Source organism: Callithrix jacchus, chromosome 1, assembly GCF_049354715.1.
Source record: "Callithrix jacchus isolate 240 chromosome 1, calJac240_pri, whole genome shotgun sequence".
Classification (NCBI taxonomy): Eukaryota; Metazoa; Chordata; class Mammalia; order Primates; family Cebidae; genus Callithrix; species Callithrix jacchus.
In genome coordinates, this window is record NC_133502.1 from 58,030,182 (window position 1) to 58,055,426 (window position 25,245).

The 25,245-nt window shown below is 34.1% G+C and overlaps 2 long non-coding RNA genes across 2 annotated transcripts; both read left to right on the top strand.

Moving 5' to 3' along the window:
• The first annotated feature begins 122 nt into the window (after window positions 1–122).
• On the top strand, window positions 123–11,953 carry LOC144579030 (uncharacterized). Its single transcript, XR_013525814.1, has 3 exons — window positions 123–348; window positions 1,236–1,355; window positions 11,831–11,953. It is a non-coding gene; the product is annotated as an uncharacterized LOC144579030 (long non-coding RNA).
• An 846-nt stretch (window positions 11,954–12,799) lies between these two features.
• Window positions 12,800–23,265, top strand: LOC144579029 (uncharacterized). The gene is made up of 3 exons (XR_013525811.1): window positions 12,800–12,879; window positions 18,974–19,044; window positions 21,693–23,265. It is a non-coding gene; the product is annotated as an uncharacterized LOC144579029 (long non-coding RNA).
• Window positions 23,266–25,245: the final 1,980 nt, after the last annotated feature.

Genomic DNA, 25,245 nt, shown 5'->3' on the forward strand with positions numbered 1-25,245 from the left:
GCCAGCCAATCTGAGCGGGGAGCAAGGCCCTGCCTTCTCGGCCCGCGTCCAATGAGAGGCGGAGAAGGGGCTGGAGGGGGTGGGGCCAGGAGCCCCAGCTCTTCGGAGTCATTGATTAGATCAGTTAGATGGGGAACCAGTTGGGCTGGCTAAGCCCAGCGCTCCGCCAAGGCGGACGCGCCCCGGGCTTCGCCTCCGGGTCTCGCGGGTCTTTAGCTATCGGGAATAGATTCTTCCACAGCCTTCCTTCGGAAAAGAGAATCGACAAAAAAAAGTTTAACAGCGATTTAGTTTTTTTGTGGTGCTTCATACACAGAATTGGGAATCGCGGCATGCTTGCAAAATAAGGTAGCTGCGATCTGCCTCATGGGTTTCTCTACGCACAGTCACAGACGCACGCACACACGCCCTCGCCGCACACACGCCCGTGCCAAGGGAAGCGCAGCCCTGACTCCGCGTGGACCCGTCTGAATGAGGTGCGGAGGCGTGTGTGTGGGTGTGTGCGAGTGCGTTTCCACGGGCTGAGATGTGTATTTTGGTGAGTGTGTGTGAATTCGAGGGCGCTCGTGAGCCCGTTTCTGCCCGCGCTGGTACGAACACGCCGCGAGCAACAGCAATCAATAGGTAACTTTCTTCATCCTCTGAGAAAAATCAGCAGTCCCCAGCTAACCATGCAAGGAAAGTCACTTAATTATGAAAGTGTTTCAGAAGAAAAGCAGACGCCTTTCAAAGAGAGGCCATGTCTCCTAAGAGGAATAGAGCCTCCCCTTTAAGGAGAAAGACTCCCTGTCAATACAAGCTTTGTAGCATGTTAAAACTCAAATCTGGCTGAATACTGCTTAAGGTTCTACCCTTTTGGGCATCCTTCCCCACCATCTCAGCCCAGGTTCAAGGTAAAGTGGATACCCACCCCCCAACCCCGACACACACGCGCGCGCGCGCACACACACACACACACACGTTTTGGTGTTCTGTTCACCTCCATTCTTGTTATTAAAGTGTCACATTGTAATTTGATTTATTCTCCTTAAAACCAAATAGCCATTGATGACCGCATTTGCCAAAGCTCCATGAAAACAAAACTGTAAAACATGAAGGCCAATCATTAGGAGACCTAAAATTCCTGTTTTGTAAACCGTAACGCACACACACACACACACACACCACATACAAAACACACATACACACACTACCGTCTGATTCATCTATTCTCCAATTTCATTTATTAATCTCAGAGCCGGTTTCTTCCCTATTATCACAAACATCTGCAACTGGAGACTGGTTTCCTCGTGATCCAGCAGTTCTGAGAAAGAGTTAAGAACAAAAAAGAAAATTGAAGTATTGAAATAGAAAAGGTGAGTGTTTTGATCACTAGAGTATTGATCGCAATTCATAAATACTGAAGTTAAGTTGCCATTTATAAATTGTGAATGACTAACATACAAGTCTGTAACATGAATCATTCAGCATTCAAAGAAAATCAAATCCAAACCAATTACAAGAAAGTTCTGAAGACTTGTTGGGATAATTGCTTAAAGATTCAGATATAGGAGCTATTTATTTCCTGGAGTATTCAATGAGATAACCTATAGTCTGAATTTGCAGTCTGATCTGTATCCTAAATTCGCCACTCCCTTAAGAGACTCTAACAGTTTAAAAATTCAAAGAGAAGCTGTTTACAGCCAGACTTTTAAATACTAAAGTGTCTTTGTATAGGTAGTTTGTCACGCATATACTATTGCTGAATGGGAGAGCTAGAGCTTTGTAGAAATCTGGATTTGTTTTCCTGAGTGGGTGCTTAGCCATACTGCCTTGGGAAAAACCAGTTTTATGTCTCTTTGGGATTCGTATCTCTGTCCCAAGGCATGTATTTTGGGAGCTGAGGATCAGAGGCTTTAAGGCTTTAAAAGCAGCAGATAACTTAAATAAAGAATAGTGACTGTACATTCATTTATTAATCCTTACATTTTAAATGTGGCAAATCTATGTCTTTTTTGCATTACACACAAATTCAAAGAAAGTTAAAAATTATCCTTGAGGTTTGCCAGAAAGCAAAAACTAAAGAATGGAAAAATTCCAAGGAAAGGGTATTATGGTTTATTGATTAGCCTTAATGAGATGTGCTGGCATGCAATTGAGAGTTGTTAGAAATACAGTGTTTAAGAGACCCAGCGATATGAAAATACATCCTCATAGAGATAAATTTGCTTATAACCCCTCCGGAGTAATTATGTCACATCGCCCCCTAGTGTATATAAGGAGAACTACCATGCTTTAGGTGACTACCACAGGGTGTCTACAGAGAAATGTATCACACATTTATTTAACCTGTAGTATTAACTTTTATTGTTGAATACTGAAATATAACCAAGGTAATTAATTTTCTTCCTTATGTCCCATAACTAGTTTATGTTCAAAGGAAATGAAATTAACTGATATCTCATTTCCAATGACTTGGCTTTCCTTTAACCACAATAATTACTTTTAATTTTTAACCATCTCTTAAGACTTATATTTTTGCCCAAATATTTTTTGTTTACAATATAGTTATTGAGAAGTATATTTTAACTGTATTTAAAATATAAAACTTAATTTTAAAAAGAGATAATATATATGGTTAAATAGTTCAGAAAATTATATATATATACAATGACTGCATTGTATGTTTATATTTGAGACGGACATATATATATTTGAGACAGAGTCTTGCTCTGACTCCCAGGCTGGAGTGCATTGGTGCGATCTTGGCTCACTGCAACCTTCCCCTCCCGGATTCAAGCGATTCTCTTGCCTCAGCCTTCTGAGTAGCTGGGACTATAGGTGCCCACCAACACCCTCGGCTAATTTTGTTTGTTTGTTTGTTTTTTTGTGTTTTGAGACGGAGTCCTGCTCTGTCCCCAGGCTGGAGTGCAGTGGCGGGATTCCGGCTCACTGCAACTTCTGTTTTCTTGTTTCAAGCAGTTCTTTTGCCTCAGCCTCCCAAGAAGCTGGGACTACAGGCACACAGCACCATGCTCGGCTAATTTTTTGTATTTTTAGTAGAGACGGGTTTCACCATGTGGGCCAGGATGGTCTCAATCTCTTGAACTCGTGATCCACCCGCCTCAGCCTCCCAAGGTGCTGGGATTATAGGTGTGAGCCACCGCGACTGGCCCAGAAACTTTTTAAAAAATACCATAGAAGGCTATAGACATAGAATCCCAAGCTGAGTGATCTATAAAAATGTATGTTGTATATAAATAACTAAAGATACCTGCAGTCTCACATTCCTAAGAAGAGACTGATTGATAATTGTTATTTATAATTACAAACGATGGTCTTAACTTTAAACAAAAATTATGTCTTTTAATACACGTACATTAAACATCAAAGGATTTTGTGAGTTATTCAAACTACTTATGTGTGCATACTCATTGAGAAAAGTATTTGGAAAGACATATAAATATATTGTGTCTAATTAATAAAATATGTTAGTCTAGGTAAGTTTTAAAGGTAAATCGATTGTTATGTTGGAATAGCTATAAAAAGACAAGGATTAAAATCTATTTTTATAGATGGATAACAATCATTAGTATCGCTATAGTATTCCAATAATTGAATGAATAGCACTATTATTAAAGAGTTTAAAAATGCTATTTTATCAAATTTTGTGTAATATAACTTATTTAACTTTGCTCAGAAAGACTTTAAAATACATATTTATTTGTCGTAGCTGTAGTTCTGAGAGTGTATGCACTCATACATAGCATCAGATGCAGCATCAGTTTTAACATTCTTCAGCCACTTGTCCTACTTGCTGTGTTCTTAAGTTCAATAAAATACAGTTCTTAAGAGACATTTTTAATGCTGTTGCTTTCAATGCAGTCATTGTTCATATGAATAAAAAGTTATTCTCTCCACAATTATTTTCTATTTTTCTATCATTTTTACCATCATTTCACTGCCTGGTTTTATATATTTTTATTCATTAACAGAAAAAATTCAAAAGTAAATTTAATATTAAAACTGTTTCAGAGAAAATATGTATCAAAGATTTCCATGTCACATTTAAATTATCAAATGAATGATATTAGTTCCTTCACAGCTAATTCCCCTAGATGCTCTTTTATTTTAGAGATATGTGTGGCTCTCCTCTAATACACAATTGACAACCATTTTCTGACTTTTTATCAAAGCTTTACCTTTTAACAAATGAGAAATCCACTGGACAATTGCTAAAACATATCTTTCTCCTTGATGATAAATGTGGACTGTATAAAAGCAATGTTATTTAACAAGAATTTTTAAAATTCTGGAAAAAAAATTTAATCTGTTTATAACTAAAAAATATATTTATTGTTTATTTTTAAATTTTTTTGAGAGCTCAATGTTGCCTATAAAGCAACATAAGAAAAAGTATAAAACATTTCTATAAGCAGACAGCATTTTACATTTAATATTGAACTTTTTCTGTTTTTATTACAATTGTGAAGTGTTGCTATTAGAAAAAATTTAAGTACGAAATATATTTTAATTTTCTTCAATATTATGTCTATGTTATGTAACTATGTAATAACATACATATCTATTAACATGTGTTTTTGTTAACACATATTAACCCTAAAAAAACAGGAAGTAACACATACAAGAGATTAATTTGTAATTCATGCAATAAATGAACTAAATTTATGTACTTTATGTACAATTTTAAGTTTGTAAGTCAGAAGTAAATATAAATTAGCAGTCAGTGACTAACTCTTGAATAGTGACACATATTTCAGGGCATATTCTGAAGTATTGAGACATTTAAAATTATTTTAAGATTTGTACATTTAAGTTTTAAAATTGAGCGTCATTTAGTGTGGTCAAAATAAATTGTGTACGTATAGGTAGACTTGACCATCGATAAAAAGCAATTGACCAAAAAAGATATGTTTCACTCTATCTGATGTACTAGCTAGTACATATTAAGGAGAATTAGATTACATTGTTCAAAATGTAATGCAGAGAAAAACTGTCTTGAGCTTCATGTGTTTCAAGTGGCATATTCCCATCCTTTTCTTATTTGTCAGCCAGAAATAAGATCAATTCATTACACAACCTCAATGCTCCTGCCCCATGAGAAGTTACATGCTAGCTCCCCCTTGTGGTCACATTGACAATAGAGAGAGACATTGAGGCATTAGGGAAATTTACTTCTTAGGAAAATTAGGTTTGTTTAATCTTTGTATAGTACTTTTAAAAAAACAAATGAAAAGCTTATGAATTAAATAGTTAATTTATAGATGTGACCGCTGGATTGTTAAAATAAAGTGTTAAAGCTGGAAATAAAGATAATGATTTCATGCATGGTGCAGCAATCCCATTATTTCTTATAGTTAAGCATGTGAGGGCAATTCTAAAACTGGAGATCAGCCCTTGGAGGGAACCCGGGAAATCTGATTCAGTAGGTGGCACTCTTTCCTCAGAGTCAGTTTAGTAACAATGACCTAAAATGATGTTTCAAAAAGCTGTGTCACAGGAGGTCCTGCCTTTCAGGTGAGGCAAAAACCAAAAGCTTATAACTTATGGCTATAACAAGCCATATGTTTCTTTCCATAAGTCTGAGATATTTAAACAGCCTGTTGTATAGCTCTCGAACAGAGATCAGTGAGAAAAGTATAAAAGTACGTTGAGCTCTTCAGAAAGCAAATAAAACCTCTACAAATCCCTGCATTTTAATCATCATCATAATCATTAACCCTCCCAAGTTTCAGCAGCAAGGTCTTACTTAGATAATTATGTTCTGCTTATGTAAATTCCTCTTTTCAGTGAGCTAAGCATATTATTTTCTCTTATCTTTTAAAATTCGAAGCATTTCAATTGAAAACCAAGCGCTGTTAAACAGCTATTGTCTGTCACCCTCAAAATAGCACACTCTTGTTTTAGGTAAAGGACCTTTGTCTAGTTTTTTCCCCCAAAAGATTCATACACAAGTACACATCCAATGAAATAATTTCTGTTCTTACTTGAGTGATGTTTTTGAAGTTATGTTACATATTAAATAAAAGGAACAACTGGAAAGAAACATCCTTAACATTACAATGGCTGAATTGATTTTGGGAGCTACTGAAATCTAATCTATCTCTATACTCAGATTTTTAAAGAGTATCTATAGCTTTCTGAGTCACTGTCACTTGTTTCCAGTGATAAGAGAAAAGATAAGAAGAATGTGTAGGGAAGAGGCCATGGTCATTTACAAATTGCCAATACTAAAACAGAAATAGAATGATTTATAATATTTTAATTAAATGTTGAAAGACTTAAGTAGAACTTTTGTAGTAAATAAGTGAGACATCCTAATTTCTTACGAGAATGCTTATTGTAATATGTATTTGATATGTGACAACCATAAGCGTAGTGTTAGAAAAAAGAAATTTAGATTCTCAAGTGCTTATTTAAATATTGGCCAATTTTTCTTAGAAAAATACAGATTAAGAAACATATTGGTTATAATAATTATATGAGTCAGGGTGATCCATTTTCCCCTCTTTGAATAATATGCTCAGGGAATAAGACCCAAGGAAAGGTACAAAAATAGATGAATTTAAAATTTATTGTACTGCTCAGCCATTTACACAAATATAAATTAACAATATTTTGAAAGTATATCAATAAGGAATACTGCTAATTAAACTCCTTTGTTATGAAGATCCATTCAAGAATATGCTGAATGCCACAAAACCTCTTTCCAATAATTTTGTTGGTGATCTATAAATTCAGTTTATACAAATATTTTCATAAATGCTTGTAGGAATTGTATATAGTTGACTAGCATACTCACTGTTTGCAAACATTGAAGTAGCTCTGTTGGAAAAATTGTCAGAAATTATCTTTGATCTGCTAATATTAAAATTTTAAAAAAGGTGAGATGAGTTTGTGTGATGCATTACACAATATGCTTATATTTTCATAATTGAAAAATCTATTTATATAAATAGATTCCTGTACTTATGACCAGAAACTTCATTTATAATGGGAAGCTTATAACTATTGTGGTTCAAGTGCATCTCACAACCTGGAGAGAATGAAAAGATGGTCCAGGGTCTTTTTACTTTACTATTCAGGCTTAGCAGCAGCAAATTCATTGAGATGTAGAGATCTTTCTCACTCTGACTGGTGAAAGATGGTTGGTATAATTCTGTCTAGTTAGAGGTAAAGGGCACTACTGATGTGAACAGGCAAGAGCAGTCAGAGAAGGGCATAAAAATGGTGAAGATTTAAAAGTTTATTTTATGGCTCAGCCATTTCAACAAACATAAATTAACAATATTCTAAAAGTGGTAACTAGCTTCTTAAGTCATGCACCCTTCCAAGAATCTGCTAAATGCATTTGAAATCCAAATACATTTCCAATATGTTTGCATATAAAAGCATTACATTTAAAATATGACATGCTTTTAAAAAGGTATTCATGAAGAAGCAAGCTACGAAATTGCTTATGATCCCTGGACTCCAGATTAGAAGAAACTTCAGCACCTAAGAACTACCTAAGATTAAACACAGTTTAAAGATTTGTCCTAGTTTTAAATTGAATTAGTGACATGTGCAGTTGTCATGTATTCCTCCTTTGCCTCAAATCTTGCTAAACTATCATTATAAATATAAGGAAAAAAATACAAAGAAAATTGTGCATGATTCTAGAAAGAACAACAGTGACATATTTGAATAACTAAGAGTGCTTTATAGATACAGGTGAGATGGGACTAGACTGAAGAACATTTCACAAGTCTTGACTCCCCAGAGTCACTTCCCTGGGAATAAGAAGAGATCCTGAAATAATGTAAATATGTCCATGAAGAGTAGATGCTGTGGAATGTAGTGGTTGCAAATTTTATTTTATCAGTAGCTATAGAATTGAATCAGAAGTTTCAGCCCTCACTTTTTTCTGGATTTGATAAAAATCTGCAGGCTCTCAGGGAATCTATCCTAACCCTCAAGGATCTTGCTCTGTGAAAATGAGCAAGGTTAAGTGTATCATCGTGAAAAATAGCACTATAAGTTAGAGTTTCAGGACCGCATTGAGGAATCAAAGTATACCTTCTCTTACAAAGTGGAATTAATGCAGAAACAGAAGAAAGTCTTTGTAAAAATTCTACATCATGGTGTAATAACCTGGCTTGTGCTGGCCTAACTGACTCTACCTTAGCTGTAAACTCCATTTTTGCCTCTCCCTCCCTGCCATGTCTCCCTCGGGTGCATAACTGGGCCACCCTGATGCTGTGCTTATGTCACGCTGACCCTGTGCTTATCCTGTCATATAACCTTTGTAACTACATCCTGCTTGGCAAGCACACCTGCTATTGTGAATAACTCTCCTTGGAACCCCCTTGGTGATTGTTTGGAAAATACCCTGGCCTGCAACCCCGTCCCGATAACCTGCTCATTCTCATTCTGCTTCTGTGAAATTCCGCTTCAGCTAGGCTCCCCCTCCCACACATAAATCAAGGTGTAAAAAGGAATCAAACCTCCTTCCTTGGGGCTGAGAGAGTTTTTTTTTTTTTTTTTTTGAACATCCGTATTTATTGGACCCATATTCACAAAAGACAAAAGGCTGAAGCAACTCAGATGTCCCTTGTATAAACAAATCAAAAATGTAACATATACATACAATGGAATGTTATTCAGTATTTTTTTACTTGGTTTTTTTTTTTTTTTTTTTTTGAGACGGAGTTTCGCTCTTGTTACCCAGGCTGGAGTTCAATGGCGCTATCTCGGCTCACCGCAACCTCCGCCTCCTAGGTTCAAGCAATTCTCCTGCCTCAGCCTCCTGAGTAGCTGGGACTACAGGCACGCGCCACCATGCCCAGCTAATTTTTGTATTTTTAGTAGAGACGGGGTTTCGCCATGTTGACCAGGATGGTCTCAATCTCTTGACTTTGTAATCCACCTGCCTCGGCCTCCCAAAGTGCTGGGATTATAGGCTTTACAGTCTCTCAGTCGCTGACAAATAAAGGACTCTTAATTTGGAACTCAGAGCGTGGCACTTTCCTTCTAACTCGCTCGGATATAATAATGGTTTCAAAAAGATTTTTGGAAAAAGTGAATCCATGAAACTTGAATAGGTGACCATGAAGAAAAAGTGACTAAATTCCAAATATCATGACTGCGAAATGCAAAGCTGCAGTAAGTGCAGAGTCAGTAGCAGAAAGAACATTACAGAAAACTAAATGCATGGGAAAGTTAAGATATTTTTCTACAGCTTAGAACAATGGGATGGATGAAAAGATAAATAAAATCAGAGAAAAATAAATATAATGACAAGTACAGGCTATCCATTACCGGAATATAGTAACAAATAACATAAAGTTTAAAAGAAGAAAACAAAATAAAATGGGAGAAGTGGGGAAAACCTGTAACCATAAAAATGAGGAAAAAAGATTGGAAAGGCCTAGGTTCATAAATTAGAACAGCTCATTGACTACCAGCAAAATCGACTACCAACATAGACATACTCCCCCGACATTTGAAATTCAAGGATGATGAAAAATTTCTGTTAAGAGGCAACCCCAATTTATGCTTTCCAGAACTGCTTGGGAGACCACCCAATTTTGCATATAAATTGCATTTTATGCAAAAAAAATACTTTTCTTTTCATTTATTTTAATTCTCATTAACTCACTTTCATGTCTTTTTCTTCTTCTATGAGACAGATTTGTCTTCTGAATTTCTCTCTCTCTCTTTTTTTTTTTTTTGAGATGGAGTTTCACTCTCGTTACCCAGGCTGGAGTGCAATGGCGCGATTTCGGCCCACCGCAACCTCCACCTCTTGGATTCAGGCAATTCTCCTGCCTCAGCCTCCTGAGTAGCTGGGATTATAGGCACGCGCTACCGTGCCCAGCTAATTTTTTGTATTTTTAGTAGAGACGGGGTTTCACCATGTTGACCAGGATGGTCTCGATCTCTTGACTTCGTGATCCACCCGCCTTGGCCTCCCAAAGTGCTGGGATTACAGGCGTGAGCCACCGCGCCCGGCCCTGAATTTCTCATCCTAACAAATACTAAGTATGTAATACCTGTATAGAAATTTGAGCTCCCACAAATCAATAAGAAAAGTGGAATTAATCCTCAAGGAAAAGAAAAAAAAATCTTCAGCAAGCGATATCAAAGAACAATCTCAAAAAATATATATATAATTTATTTATTGACATGATAAATGAAGTGTAAACTTTAGGGTATGGAATTATAATAGTAAATGAGGCAGACAAGGAAGGTGCTTCATCCAAAGTCCAAGTTTGTATAAATTCAGTGTGTCACTGTGGGAGTGTAGGTCCACATTTCCTTGCTGGTTCTCAGATAAGAGACTCCCTCAGCAGTCTGCATTCTTTACCATGTTGCCCTTCTGTATTCAAACCAGCAAAGCCTGATCCTTCTCAAGCTCTAAATCTGTCTGACTTCTCCTCCTGTGTTATTTCTTTGGCCTCTAGCAGAAGAAAATTCTCTGCTTTTAAGGGCTTACGTTATTAGATTGGGTCCAGTCAAATAACTCAGGGCAATCTTCCTAAATCAGTCTGCAACCTTAGTTAAATCTGCAAAGTACTTTTTTTTCCATATAATGTAACATTCTGACTAACCACAAAATAATTGGACAAATAAATTATACAACTTATATGATAGCATTGTACCAAAATGTTAATATAAAAGTTAATAAAACAGAAACAGTTAAAATTTATACTAAAACAAAATAGGAACAGAGTATATAATATTAAAACATTCTTAAAACGTGTGTGTACACATTTGTATGTTGAAAAATTAGTGGTGAGAAAAACATCAAGCATTTATAAAGGCATATTATAAGTATTAATGTCTGAGTGGTAGAATGGTGGGTGACTTCTTAACATCTTGTATTTTTATAAATTTCGTTTTATGAACACATATTAATTTACATTAAAGAAAATATAAAAATAGGTAGCACAATTTTCTCTCACCAATACATTTAATATCTTATTACTTCACTGCCTCTCATATAAGCAATATCAATTTCCATGTTTGCTTTTGTTCTTTTCACCAGGCAAATCTTTTCTTTCGCAGAAATCTGTTTTCCAAAACCCGAGCATTCCACAACAAACAGCTGATTATACGACTTTCTCTTGCTTTCCGTTATAGCAGTTGTAGTAAATGATTTATCCCCAATGTAGAAGAAGAGCAGCCTAGGTATAGGTGCATGACTAACAATCTTTTTTTTATTTTAATGCATTGCTGAGACACCAGTTAATAAAAAAGAGAAATTAATTTATAGGTAAATGAAATAAGAACCTATCGATATGCTATGCTGTAACTTAACATTACAAAGGAAAAAAATACTTGTTACTACTTTCGGCTTTTATTTCTGGTACTTAACTCCATAGATTAGGTATACTAAATTGTTATATTTTAATACTATTTTGTATATAAGGTCCAATATCTGATGAGTTTTTTAGTGGATCAGTTAGATTAGTGCTACACTGATAAACTATTGTTTATGAAAGTATGAATTAATTTACTGTAACTCACAGTTCTTTGTGTTGCTTTTCAATCAAATATTTTTATCTTTTATCTTGATAGGCTTAAGATATCTATGATGCAAGTCCAGGAGCAGTGACTCATGCCTGTAATCTCAATGCTTTGGGAGGATCACTTGAGCTCAAGAGATCCAGATCAGCCTGGGCAACATAGCAAGACCTCATTTCTGTTAAAAAATAATAATAATTTTTTAAAAAGATGTCTGCAACTCATTGATTTATGTGGACTTAGTAAACATTTTCCTCTTTCTTTCTTTCTTTCTTCTTTCTTTCTTTTTCTTTCTTTCTTTCTTTTTCTTTTTTTTTTTGAGACGGCGTTTGGCCCTCATTGTCCAGGCTGGTGTGCAACGGCGCAGTCTCGGCTCACCACAACTTCTGCCTGCTGGGTTCAAGCGATTCTCCTGTCTCAGTCTCCCAAGTAGCTGGGACTACAGGTGCGCACCACCACGGCTGATTAATTTTTTTGTATTTTTAGTAGAGATGAGGATTCACCGTATTAGACAGGATCATCTGCCTCTGCCTTCCAAATTTCTGGAATTACAGCCTGAGCCACGTGGCCAACATTTTCAATTGAACCATTTATAAGTTCATTTAACAATACATTCATAATAATAACACATAATAAAGCACACGGAATTATTGGCAGTCTTAATTGTATCTAAATGTTTCTAATAACTGTTGAGGTGGGGAGGGGGTGGATGGTTCATTAATAAGGTTGTAAATGTTATTGGAATACCTTGGTTTTAATTTAGTCTAGTTAGTAGGCAAGTTAGCTAACTTCACAGAGACTAAATTTTCTCATCTCAAAAATTGTTAATAAAATATCTGATATTCCTTCTATCCACATTTGTGGGAATCAGATTATATTTGAAAAAATTTTCACTAACTCTAAAAAATAGTTGTCACTATAATTATTGCATTCATAGTCATTGTAGCTAAATTATGACAGAAAGGAACATAATGAGCATTTGAGAATTAGAAATTTGTGCTCATAAGGGATATAGTTTTCATATCTATTTAAAATTACAACTCTCTTAACCATCCTATATGCTGTTTATTCTCAAATGTTCAAAATATTTTGAAATATGCTTTATACATTGGTATTTTATTTGATTAATCAGTTACAGATTTTTACATATTTGAGATTAACTTGCTTACAGATTTTTACATATTTGAGATTAACTTGCTTATGATTTATATGTTTATCTGTAAATAGCTAATGCAGTTATATTTTAACTCTTGTTTACTTTTTCCTTTGTTTGCTCCTGAATGTGTGGCAGCAGAAACACAACTGTAAAGAGCACAGATAAGCTTTCAAAATGTTACATGGCATTTTCCCCAAACATCTGTCAAGTGAAAGGTTAGAATTTTCACTTCTAAAAGAAAAACATATACCAATTAGTATCAATATTCTGCTGCCTATCACATGATTTTGGTGGGGGGGAATTGACATGCTTGTTTATTATACAGATGACATTTCTACATGTGACTTTTTCTGCTGAATGTCTGCAAGTTGATTCAAAAGATAACTTCACATTATTTTGATGTTTATTTGATATATATAAAGTTTTGGCCTATAATCAGTTTGATTATATACTAGACATATTACCAAAAATTCTTTGTTTAATTAATTAATAATACTCTTACATATTCCAAAGCACCAGTGGATACTGCTTTTCTGAATTTGTTTAGAGAATTTGTTATCAGAAGTCCTATACTGAATAAAATACATTAGAGTATAATATTTTTAGATGTCACTGAGATTGTTATAAATATCTAATATCAGAAAATTGTGGATTAGTAAAATTTAAACTTTTCTTTAGAATTTAGGACAGGTTTTAATTATTTAGATTATTCTTAAATATAACTTGAATAATATTTTGAGCATGTTTTTGATACAAAATTATGTTGACATAAACTTTTGAAATGTGATTGTCATAGGTTTTATAAAAGCAGCAATACCTTAGCAAACATAAATAAGACATAATAATCACATTTTGTATGATTTATTCTTCCTCCAGTAATGATATACCAAGAATATCTTCCATAGCAGAACATTATGCTTTTGAATGAAAATGTAGAATTTCATCATATAGATGTTAATATGTAACTAATTCCTTCTTAATAGGTATATAGACTGATTCTGATGTCCTTTTTTAGTGTTGAAATTGACATAGCATCTTTTTTATTCTATATTTATAGTAGTATAAACATTGCAACCTCTGCCTCCTGGGTTCAAGCAATTCTCCTGCCTCAGCCTCCCTAGTAGCTAGGACTACAGGCACTCGCCACCATGCCCAGCTAATTTTAGTAAAGACGGGGTTTCACCATGTTGGCCAGGATGGTCTCGATCTCCTAACCTCGTGATCCACCCACCTTGGCCTTGCAAAGTGCTGGAATTACAGGCGTGAGCCACCACGCCCAGCCAGGACTCTTTACTGAAACAAAACAAAACAAAAATTCTTTTTTTTTTGAGACGGAGTTTCACGCTTGTTACCCAGGCTGGAGTGCAATGGTGAGACCTCGGCTCACCTCAACCTCCGCCTCCTGGGTTCAAGCAATTCTCCTGCCTCAGCCTCCTGAGTAGCTGGGACTATGGGCACGTGCCACCATACCCAGCTAATTTTTGTATTTTTAGTAGAGACGAGGTTTCATCTTAACTAGGATGTTCTCGATCTCTTGACTTTATGATCCATCTGCCTCAGCCTCCCAAAGTGGTGGGATTATAGGCATGAGCCACCGCCCCCGACCTTAAAAAAATTTTTTTTTCTAAATGACAATATTGTATAAAATGACAAAATTTGAGTACACTTACTTGATTGGGCAAAAATAAATACACACTGTACTTATAGAAAATACTGTATTTTCTTTTTTTCCTTTTTTCTCTTTTTGAGATAAAGCCTTGCTCTGTCACCCAGGCTGGATTGCAGTAGTGTGACCACCGCTCACTGCAGCCTCAACTTCCAGGGTTTACATGACTCTTCCACCTCAGCCTCCTGAGTAGACGGGACTATAGGCACCTGCCGCCACACCAGGCTAATTTTTGTATTTTATAGATAGGGTTTCACCACGTTCATTGTACAGGTTGGTCTCAAACTCTTGGGCTCTGGTGTTCCACCCCTCTTCGCCTCCCAAAGTGCTGGGATTACAGACATGAGCCACTGTGCCTGGCCAAAAATATTGTAGTTTTGATCCATGGTTTGTTGAATATGTGAATGTAGAATTGGCAAATACAGTGGGCCATACTATGTCCTTTTATTTATTTATTTATTCATGAAGACAGGGTGTCATTCTGATGCAGAGGCTGGAACGCAGTGATGTGATCATAGCACACTGCAGCCTGGAGCTCCTGGGGGCTTGCGCTTAAGCATTCTTCCTGTCACAGCATCCTGAGTAGTTGGGACTACAGACACATGTCACCATGCCCAACTAATTTATTTATTTTTATTTTTTATGTTATTTAAAATAAGGGACTTGAGCATCCCCTGAATTTAGAATCAGCGTAGGTTCTTGGAGGTTCTTGGAACAAATTCTACACCACCTGTACCAAGGGATGACTGTATCATTCCTTAATGGCAGTCAGTCTATAAGGAGGTTATTTAAGGCAATATCCTTTTTTTGAGGAAATACACATTAAAATATTTGAGCGTGAATGGCTGTGATTTGTAAACCTTACTTTCAAATGATTCAGAAAGTAATGCATGTGTATACACAGATGATATGTATATGCAAATACACTTAACGGATGTGTATGTTTATACATACATGCCATATAAAGAAAAGAAAGATAGAGAATGAGAAAGCAAATGTGACAAAATGTTTACAAAAACTAAATCTGGTAGAGTGTTTACAGGTGTTATATCCACCCTGTTGCTTCTACTCTCTTTACTTCCCTCCATTGTCAAAAATCTGTTAGACAAACTAAAATGAGGTAGACACCATGATATTAGGCATGTTCAAGTCAGTAGGGCCCAATGTGAGGGTGTGGTAGCTTCCCAGCATTTGGAGATTTGCTACATACAGGAGGATTAAGATGATGCAAGCATATTGCATACTCCAGGAAGCAGGCTATAAATGTGGAAGTGAGTGGAAGTAGGTTGACTCCACAGTTTTGCAGTGGAATTAGAAGTACTAGTATTTACTCATGGTTATCAACATAGATATAAAAATAAATAGGAGTGTGTGAATATCACATACTTTTACACTGTCTCATCTCAATATTGAAATTTTTCCTGCCTTTTGTTTTGGGAGAGTTGAGTTCAGTCTTTCTTCCCTATCACGATACTCTTCAATAAAATTTTCCTGCTGGTAGAATTGTTCTTTTCCACACCTTATTATAGAAATTGTCTCTAGAATTAGATAATTTATTACTTATTACATATAAAAGGATTCTAGTAGTCTTAAATTTTCAAGGAAGAGAGTCATCAAAATTAAACAAGAATTTATATTTGTATTTTCATTTTAGGTAGATGGTTATCAGTTTTGTCATCATATGTTAAATACTTGACAGGATTAATTTTGGAATCATTTTATGACATGTCTTTTAACTTGCTTTATTGTTTTAATTATCCTTATGAAGTTAATTCCAGTTTTTACTGAAGTGGCAGTTCCACAAATTTTAGCAAACTGCTTTTCTCATATAAGTCATACATACAAATGACTTGATGCTACACTTTAAATGTGTTATGTTAATTAATCAAGTACTTAATTCTATTTTAAAAGGAAGACTCAAGAAAGCATTTTTATTTCTTTAGTCATTAGCTTGATCCTAGAATTAAAAGTAATTTACGAGATACCAAAATGTCATAAGCAAAAGTACTTGCTGTTAAAAAGTTTTAGATACACTTTTTGTGGTTCAATCACTATAACGAATATAATATTTACATTTCCTTGGACTGTTATAGAGATTCCATTTATACACGTGCCAAGTTTTCTATAAAACATAGATGATGAATGATAGGGTAAATGAAGTGGTGTATATTTAATGCCACACGTAGGGTAGTAGTAGGTATTGAATGGATGCCTTTGATATTTTTCTCTCTAGCTTGTCTTAAATTCTTCTTTTATATTTTATTTGAACACAATAGAAATGGTTCAAATGGCATAGGTAATGTTAGAATAGTGCATAAAATTGGCATAAAGTTGATTGTATATGGATATAAATAGAGGTAACATGGTTTGAAAGCTAACATTACTGTGTAAAGATCAATTAAAACATGAATAGGCATTATGTTATTGAACTGAATATTGTTTAGCTCCTTGCTGTCATAATGAAAAAAAAAAACTCGACAGTCAGTTCCATTCAGTAATATACAAACAAACTTCTGTTTTTAAGTCCAGTTAGGATTATACCTATTTTTTAATGACCTAAATATAATAACATATCATTTATGTCCCAACATAGGAGTCTCATAAATAAATCTAACAAAATTAAAAAGTGAAATGGAAGGCAATAGATAGAAGAAAACTGAATTATCCATCAATGATTTCACTATGTAGTAAAAACAACATGCATTATAACATACAAATTTTTTAAATGTGGATTTGAAAAATTTGTAATTACAAGCACAAATATGTCATCATGAGTAGAGACAATATTTGAATTTTTTCACAGCATTTCTATTGATTTTACAAGAATAAAGATACTCTTGGATTTCAACTTTAAGAAATAGAGTTGTTCCAAAATATACTTATTAACAGATTTTGAATTCCTAAGTATTTTTTTTTCTATTTTCTAGCTTGTAAACTATTTAGTGGAAAACAAGGCTTCCAATTATAATTGCAAAAGAGAAAAACAACTCATATAAAAACATGACTTAAGAATAATTTTCAACTTTAAGCAGACTATAGTCACATGATATAATTTGCAGGTGTCGTTTTAGAGACACAATAAACTATGTACCCAGTTACATTCCTTTTTCAGACAACAGTTTGCAATCAGGAGAATGTGTGATGAGGTTTAATCAAAGATTAGAACTTTTTAATTAAATAGGGCCTTTTGTGACTAGTCATTTGACATTAATTACTGTTTTAGTTGGATTCCTTTTGATTTGTAAAGGGCCCTGAGCATTGCAAAAATTATATTGCATCACAGAAATTGTTGATAATTAAAACAAAAGCTTGTCTTCATTAGCCCATCATACACCTTAAAAAGAAACATCACTTTAAATGTTAAATGGATGCCTTAAATAGACTAGAGGGTTTTAAAGAAAAAAATAACAGATGGCATGTCAGGCCAGTCGCTTTGGATGGACAGTTTGAAAGTTGTTAATTGTAATGACTTATAAGCTGTTTTGAAATTTCAGTCACACTTTTAGGGGCTAATGGTAAGAGGTGTATGTGCGGTTCTAAGGTCTCAACACTCCTATGGGAATCATAAACCTAACTCACGTACCACTGCCACGAATAGAAGTCATCAGTCAACCTGAATGGTAAAACAGAAACTGACCTAAAAGTTCAAATAATATTTTTGTTTGTGGGCTCATGGAGATTGAAAAGAAAGTTGAAACTCTTTGTAAGAGCTCTAAATCTAGGTAACAATAGGATACCCATAGTAAAAACTACTATTCATCTCTCTAATTTGGAGTATATATGCAGGGGTATCTTTATTAAAAAGACTCAGATTATTGGTGATTTAAATATTAATGAACTAATTTGTCTGAAAGTAATCTGAGAAATAAAGCAAGAACCTAGAGAGATAAAGGTAATTAAAAATGATAACAATGTGCTGTGTTTACGTAAGTGTATGGTGATTTGACCTGTACCATCATGGACACTGAGTTGTATTCCCAGTTGGGAAAAAGAATCACATATGTTCCATTTCTGGCTGCCTCGTAATAAAGGGCATTCAATTTTAGCACAGTTTACCTTAGTTTAGGGTTATGGTCTGTGGACAGAGTAAAGCTAATTGGCTGGAAAACTGATGTCACCCATGCCCTTGGCTTCATTAGCAACATGCACTAACCACCTGAGTAAAACAGATATGGTGTTAATAAAACTGACCTTGAAAAATACCTGCTTATATGAACAAAAGATACGCAATATCGAGAATGGAACATGTTGTGACTACTTTTGCCTTTATTACTGCATGTGTAAAAGCTAGTTAGCTAAAATGTGTTCAGTATAATTGTACTGAATTATCTTAAGGAAAAAGAGTCTCTCAGAACAGTAAAAAATACTTAAATGATATCAACTGAGTCCACTTCAATCTCTGTTGAAATAAAAACTGTAAATACAAGTTTTTAAGAAGGAATAATCTACGTTGCTTCTAGGTGTACAGGGTGTGCATTTAGACTTTTATTAGCAAATTTTCCAAGTTTATGTTTTATGCTATTTTCATGTCTAATAGAGAACTTCATATGAAAACAGCCAAGAGAGGAAATTAATTGCTCATTATGGTAAATAGCTCTAGGGTGTTGAGGAGATTTTATTGACCTCACTCTTCTCATCTCTAGCCCAGGGATTAAACAAGCTGGAACCACAACAAAGGAAAGCTACGGGCCAAATTTTCCAAGATAATAACTAGGTAAATGGACTGTGCCATTGTGATATGTCCAAATTATCATGAAAACAGATATTATATCTAGCAACCTGCAGAAATGTAAAAGTACAAAACTAAAAGACTAAAGGAAAATTTATAAGAAATCATTAACAATATTCATGGGGAGAAATGGCAGATGCAGATGAAGGGGAGGAAGACAGCAAATCACACTACCACGTGTGTACCTATGCAACAATCTTGCATGTTCTTCACCTGTATTCCAAAACCTAAAATGCAATAAAAAAAAGTTTTAAATATTTTTTCAACTCCAATGCTCTAGCATTCAGGGCTTTTAATTTATTTTCTTTGAAGCTAAAAAAAATAATATTCATCTACTTGTCGCTGACTACTTACCAGTTTACACATATCATGCCATTTAGTCCCCTCAACAACACTTTGAAGTCTGATTGTCCACATTTTACAGATGAAAAAATTTGAAGAGCTTAAAAAACTTTCCAGGATTACATAGTTAGCATGATCTACTTAATTTAAAATTAAAGTCATATTTGAAAAACAATTTTAAGATTCAAAAACAAGATTGGAAAAAAGATTAGCTTGAAATGCACCATTTGATATTTTAATAAGTAGATTACATTCCTCTTAAATGTTGAGATATGCATAAGATATGGAAAATTGAGTAAAGAAATTACAAGACCAGAGATACAGGGTTGAAAGAGCTACTGACATTAGAAATGTGTTTGTACATTGAAGTCTTACAAGAATAGACCAGGAATACTTTCCTGAGTATATGTGTATTTAATCACAGCCTGTCCAGTTCAACCTTCACCTCAGTAATTCCTGGCCAGCCTCAGCCACTGAGTTCCACTTTGGCTTTCTGTCTGGTGTCTGCATCAAGGATGTATAATTGTCATTGTCTGTCTTTCCTGCTTTTTCTCACTTACATAAACATAAATGTCTCTGGAAAAATCAAGTTTTCAGCCCTTCTTTTACCCTTTACAAAAAAATTCTACAACTCCATTTGGTTAAATATAAACCCTAATGGGAAGGGAATTCTGTTTTTGAGTTCTCATCTCTATTCTGCTGTATAGCCTACTCCTGTAGGCTCCACAAGCTCCTTTTGGAATTAGTCATGGCAAATTCCCTTTTGTTTAAATAAAACCAAAGCTTTTCATTACTATCCCGTAAGATAACATTCTCTTGCCCCCTTTAATGACTATGTTCAGGAATTTGTGCTCTACCTCTGTGCTAAGAACACTGTTTGTGGTTCTTTCCAAGGGTTCTTGCCATGTAGATTAAGAAACTAGGAGACAAAAATAGCAAACTCGACAAAATTCCTGTGAAATATACCAATCCTCTGATTCCTGTTGTCTGTAGACAATCTATAATATTTAGTCTTTGGGAGAGAACCCTTCTCAATTCTCTTGCAAGCAAAGGAACTGATTCCAGATCACTCATTGATAGCAACAGTCTTTGGCATAGCATTAATCAAAACAAGGTTAAACCTAAGAAAAAAATATTCATCTTGGTGTCAAACTCTACTACTATTACCACTTTTTCCTTTTTTGCTAGAAGAGCTGATGACCTTGCACTTTATTTTATTTTGCTCCCCAGGAAATGAAGGAAAGCTAAAAGACAGAAATAATAGTTTTGTAAAAAATCTGATTTCATAGTTTTGTGAATACGTTGATGTTTTAAGTTTACAATCAAAATTAATTCTATTTCTGTGTACCTGTGAAATACAGGCTCAGATCTAATCTAAGCACATAAAATATGAAATAGTTAAATTTACAATTTACAGATTGCACTGCATTTAAAAAAAGAAGGATGATAATTTTTTTACTCTGTGTTTAAAACTCAGAGATATATCTTATTAAAGACAATTAAACATAAAATCAATAATTATTATAAGCATGTTTACAATTGAAATAGTGAAACTATTTTTTCCCATAGAAAATGTATTTGGAAAAACAACAATATTAAAACTGCATTTGGCATTCTTTGCACTACTTATTTTCCCGCATAAAGCCTATCAGTTAAAATGATGAATTTTTAACCTTTTCCATTTCTCCCAGAGAACATTTAATTCATATTCTTCAGGCTTTTTGAAACTGGTTCCTCATACTAATGAAGAAATTATTGTTTTCGTAATATTTACCAAAGCCCTGTTACTGAACTTTTCTCAAGGACATCTCGTTTGCTTTTAATGTATAAATTTCTGATAATCATTTTAGTTGGGGAGGGAAAGCATAGAAAAAGCATTAAAATATGCAGCTAATGTGTAGTTTAATGAATTTGAACTAAGTTATAATGCATTATGTTAAACACAATGCATGTGGTGTATAGGAAATAAAAAGGTCATGATATCTAAGAATAGTACATCAACAAATGGAACACTAATGAACAAAAATATTCTGTATAAGTTATTCTTTTGCTCTGAGTCCCAATTTTGTTTCTTCCAAACTGACTGTTATTAAAACTGCCCAAGAAATCCAGCAATATGATTCTTTTGTGTTTTCTGACTCCAGGAAGGTACAGGATTAGGCTGTACATTAAAAATGTGCTATTTTTATAAATAATTGAAGTATAATGTTCTGAGCATGAATTATCTGAAAATGTACACAATAAGCTATAATTTAAGAAGAATAACTTCTTGACTCTCTTTACCATGACAGACATTGAAACATACTGCTCAGAATATGTTGACTTCTCTAATGGAAAGTACCACTGCAGATGGCTGTCCCAGAGCAGTTACCTAAGAAAAGGTACATGTGGAACTGTGGTAGCTGGAGTTGATCCTCATGACTTTTTTCTGTTTCTTCTAACCTAAGGAAGTTTCCACTCAGGAATAAGGTGAAAAACATCACATTTAAATCTTTACTCCATGGCCCTTCTGATATATGATTTGAAAATTTCTAAAGTGCATTTTAGGCCCAATATGGTGGCTCACACCTGTAATCCCAGCACTTTGGAAGCCAGTGGATCACTTGATGTCAGGAGTTTAAGACCAGCCTGGACAATATAGTGAAATCCTCTCTCTACTAAAAAGATAAAAGTTAGTCAGGCTTAGTGGCACAGGCTGTTTGAGAGGCTGAGGCATGAGAATTGCTTGAGCCCAGGAGGTGGAGGTTGCAGTGAAATGAGACTGTACCACTGCCCTTCAGCTTGAGTGAAACAGTGAGACCAGAAAACAAACAAAGTGCATTTTAGTGAGACAAAACCAAGCTACAAATTGCTAAATTACACAACATTTGGCCTAAAACTGCCTCTGTATTCTGAATTTCAACATAGAAAACTACAAACTAACTTAGTATATGGTTAAAAAAAAACAGTACTGTAACATAATTTAAGAGTATATTCTTGTAACAAACATCTGTGTCTCAGCCAAGCATAGCAGCCAAGTTTTAGTCAATCACAGGTGGGCAGCTGATCAGATCATGTTCATATAAGGCAAATGCTAAGCTATAGCCAATCAAGCTGTTTCTTTGTGTCCGTTTCTTTTTCTGTCTATAAATGCCACCTGTCTATGTTCCTGGATGGAACTGTCTGAACCTCTCCTTGTTCAGAGTGCTGCCTGATTCATGAATGGTTTTTTTTTTTGCAGAAGTAAACTCTGTTAAATTTAACTTGTCTAAAGTTTTTCTTTTAAATATATATATATATACACATACATACACACACACACACACACACACACACACACACACATGGTCCATCTTTCTCAGCTTTTATTTCTCTTGTGGTAACAGTAGAATGGGATTTTGCTTTTCTAGAGCTAAGAGTGGTGTCAGGTGAAATAAAGCAGTATTTATTAACATACAGCAGTTACATGCATTTCTCATCCTGAACTAATTGGCATTTCTTAAACATGCCTTATGTTTTCAAGTATTTTCCTTTCTAATTAGAATGTCTTCAGTACCTCATCTGTACATATGAAAATTACATTAATCCTTTTATTTTAAAATTTCTTAAAATTATGTCTTAACATCCCTCTAAGTCCCACCTAAGTGAAAGTGCTATTCTAATTCCTTATAATTGGATGTGATTTCTCCTTTCTTGGATTGCACAACTATTTAATTATCATTTCTTATGACACACATTTTGTTTTGTTTTTCATTATCATTTTTATTTAATTATTGTTTCACTTTAATCCATCACTACACTTTAAAGGACTAGAGAACAAAGATCGTTTTTGAAACTCTGTATACCTTATTGTATCTAACAGAAATAGCTCACTCTTAATAAAAATTGAATTAAATTGTTCTGCCCTTTTTTTGTGAGTAACCTTACCGGTATTTTGTTCTCTCTGTCAGGATACTAGTTGAACATCTGAAATTCAGAAATATAGTTTTCCAATTATCTTAAACATCATAAATACAAGAGAAGAGCTATGTAGTTATGGCCTCTAGAATGACTTCCATTAGTCCAAATGCCAGGTATGAGTATCACTTACTACAGCTGGGTCAAAATGGACTAGTGACAAAATGTTTAATAATTATGCACAACAGTTAAACCTATAAATTGAAAAAGATAAAAGTATTCCATTCTTATTTATAAATCATTATAAATAAATGACATTAAATAAATATATATATCTAGGATACATGAAAAATAAATGGTAGAGTCACAGATTAAAAGTCATCTTCTAAAATAATAGCCAATGTAACTCTTAATTTGTAAATGGAATGTATATTACTTTATTGTCCTAAAATTATTCTTAATATTGAGGGACTTCATCTAAGTTTCTTAGAATATGACATGGTAATAATTAGCATAATTTGTATGAATAACAAATAACAATGATGGTACTGCAGTTCTTCTAATGAAATAATTCGTTATTTAAGCTGTCTAAGCATTATGCTTGACAGCTACCCTATCAACAGCGGAGTTAATTCAATGCACATGGAAGAACAGTTTAAATATTAAACAATCAATCAATCATTGTCTCATCCTAGATAATGAGTAAAGACTATTACTTCAATTTTTTCCTCTTTTCTGAAAATCTCAACATAATCAAATTGAAATTTTCTAGATAATAAAGTGAGTTAACATTTATGCTCCTATTCATATATGTTTACATAGATTAGAATTACTTAGAAGTAGTATCTTTGGTAATAATCACTCAAATTCTTATATGAGCAAAGCATTTAGTTTGAATCCTTTGCATATATTTTATTAACTTGAAGGGTTTCTTTCAAAACTAGCAGAGATTGTTACTGATTTGCTCAAATATTGTGTATATGAGAGAAATTTTGCTGTGTTTCACAGTATGCAAGAACAATTTTTGTTACCACATGGTTATGAACTAATACTATGAAAAAGCCTGAATTATATATTGAACAGTTCCATCTTTAAAAATGTAGGCTATAAAAGTGAAGTAACTTAACCAAGATCCTTACTGGACTCTTGCAAATATATAAGTAGAGAATATCTGTAGATAAGGACAACATGTACTTCAATAAGGGCAAAGGGCTAAAAAAATTTTTAAACAAAAAGAGATAGTGTGCAGTTATGTCCCAGGCCTCCTAAGAATGTCCAAGAAATCAGCATATAAAAATGAACAGACTGGTAAGGTATCAGACCTTTTGTTTATTGTTGATAGGCTGGAATTAAAAAGTCTTATCATGAATAGCAGGCTTTTACAAGGAAACCAACAATCACTCAAGCCTTCCTCTGTTAAAAAGAGGTATGGTGAGAAAATGTTGGGGATTCTTAAATTAAGTATATAATAAAGAATATATGTATATGTAATTAATACACAGAAATTATATAGAATTATCTTTCATGATAATATAATGCTTTGAAAATAAGAACCATAAAGAGGTCATCTCTAAATTCTTATGTTGATAAGTTACTATGAATTGATTTGAAACTGTTTTATAAAAAGGATTGTAAGAAAAAACATTCCAGAATATTCAACCATGGTTAGACATTTAACTATTAACTATTTGAGATCATAGATTTTTATGAGGTCTAGAAAATAGTTTGTGATTTACAAAAAAACCTTTATGAAATAATTTAAAACATAAACAATGCAATGCATTTTTTAAAAAGCTTTTTCATTCTACTGAATTTATAAAATACATATCATTTATATTAGCTGTCACATCACAATTTTGTAAAGTATTTTCTCCTTCACAATCGAACAACCAACAATCTAATATAAATATAATATACATTTACAAAAATCAAAATTAAAATTCTGAAGATATATGCAGGATTTCTTGA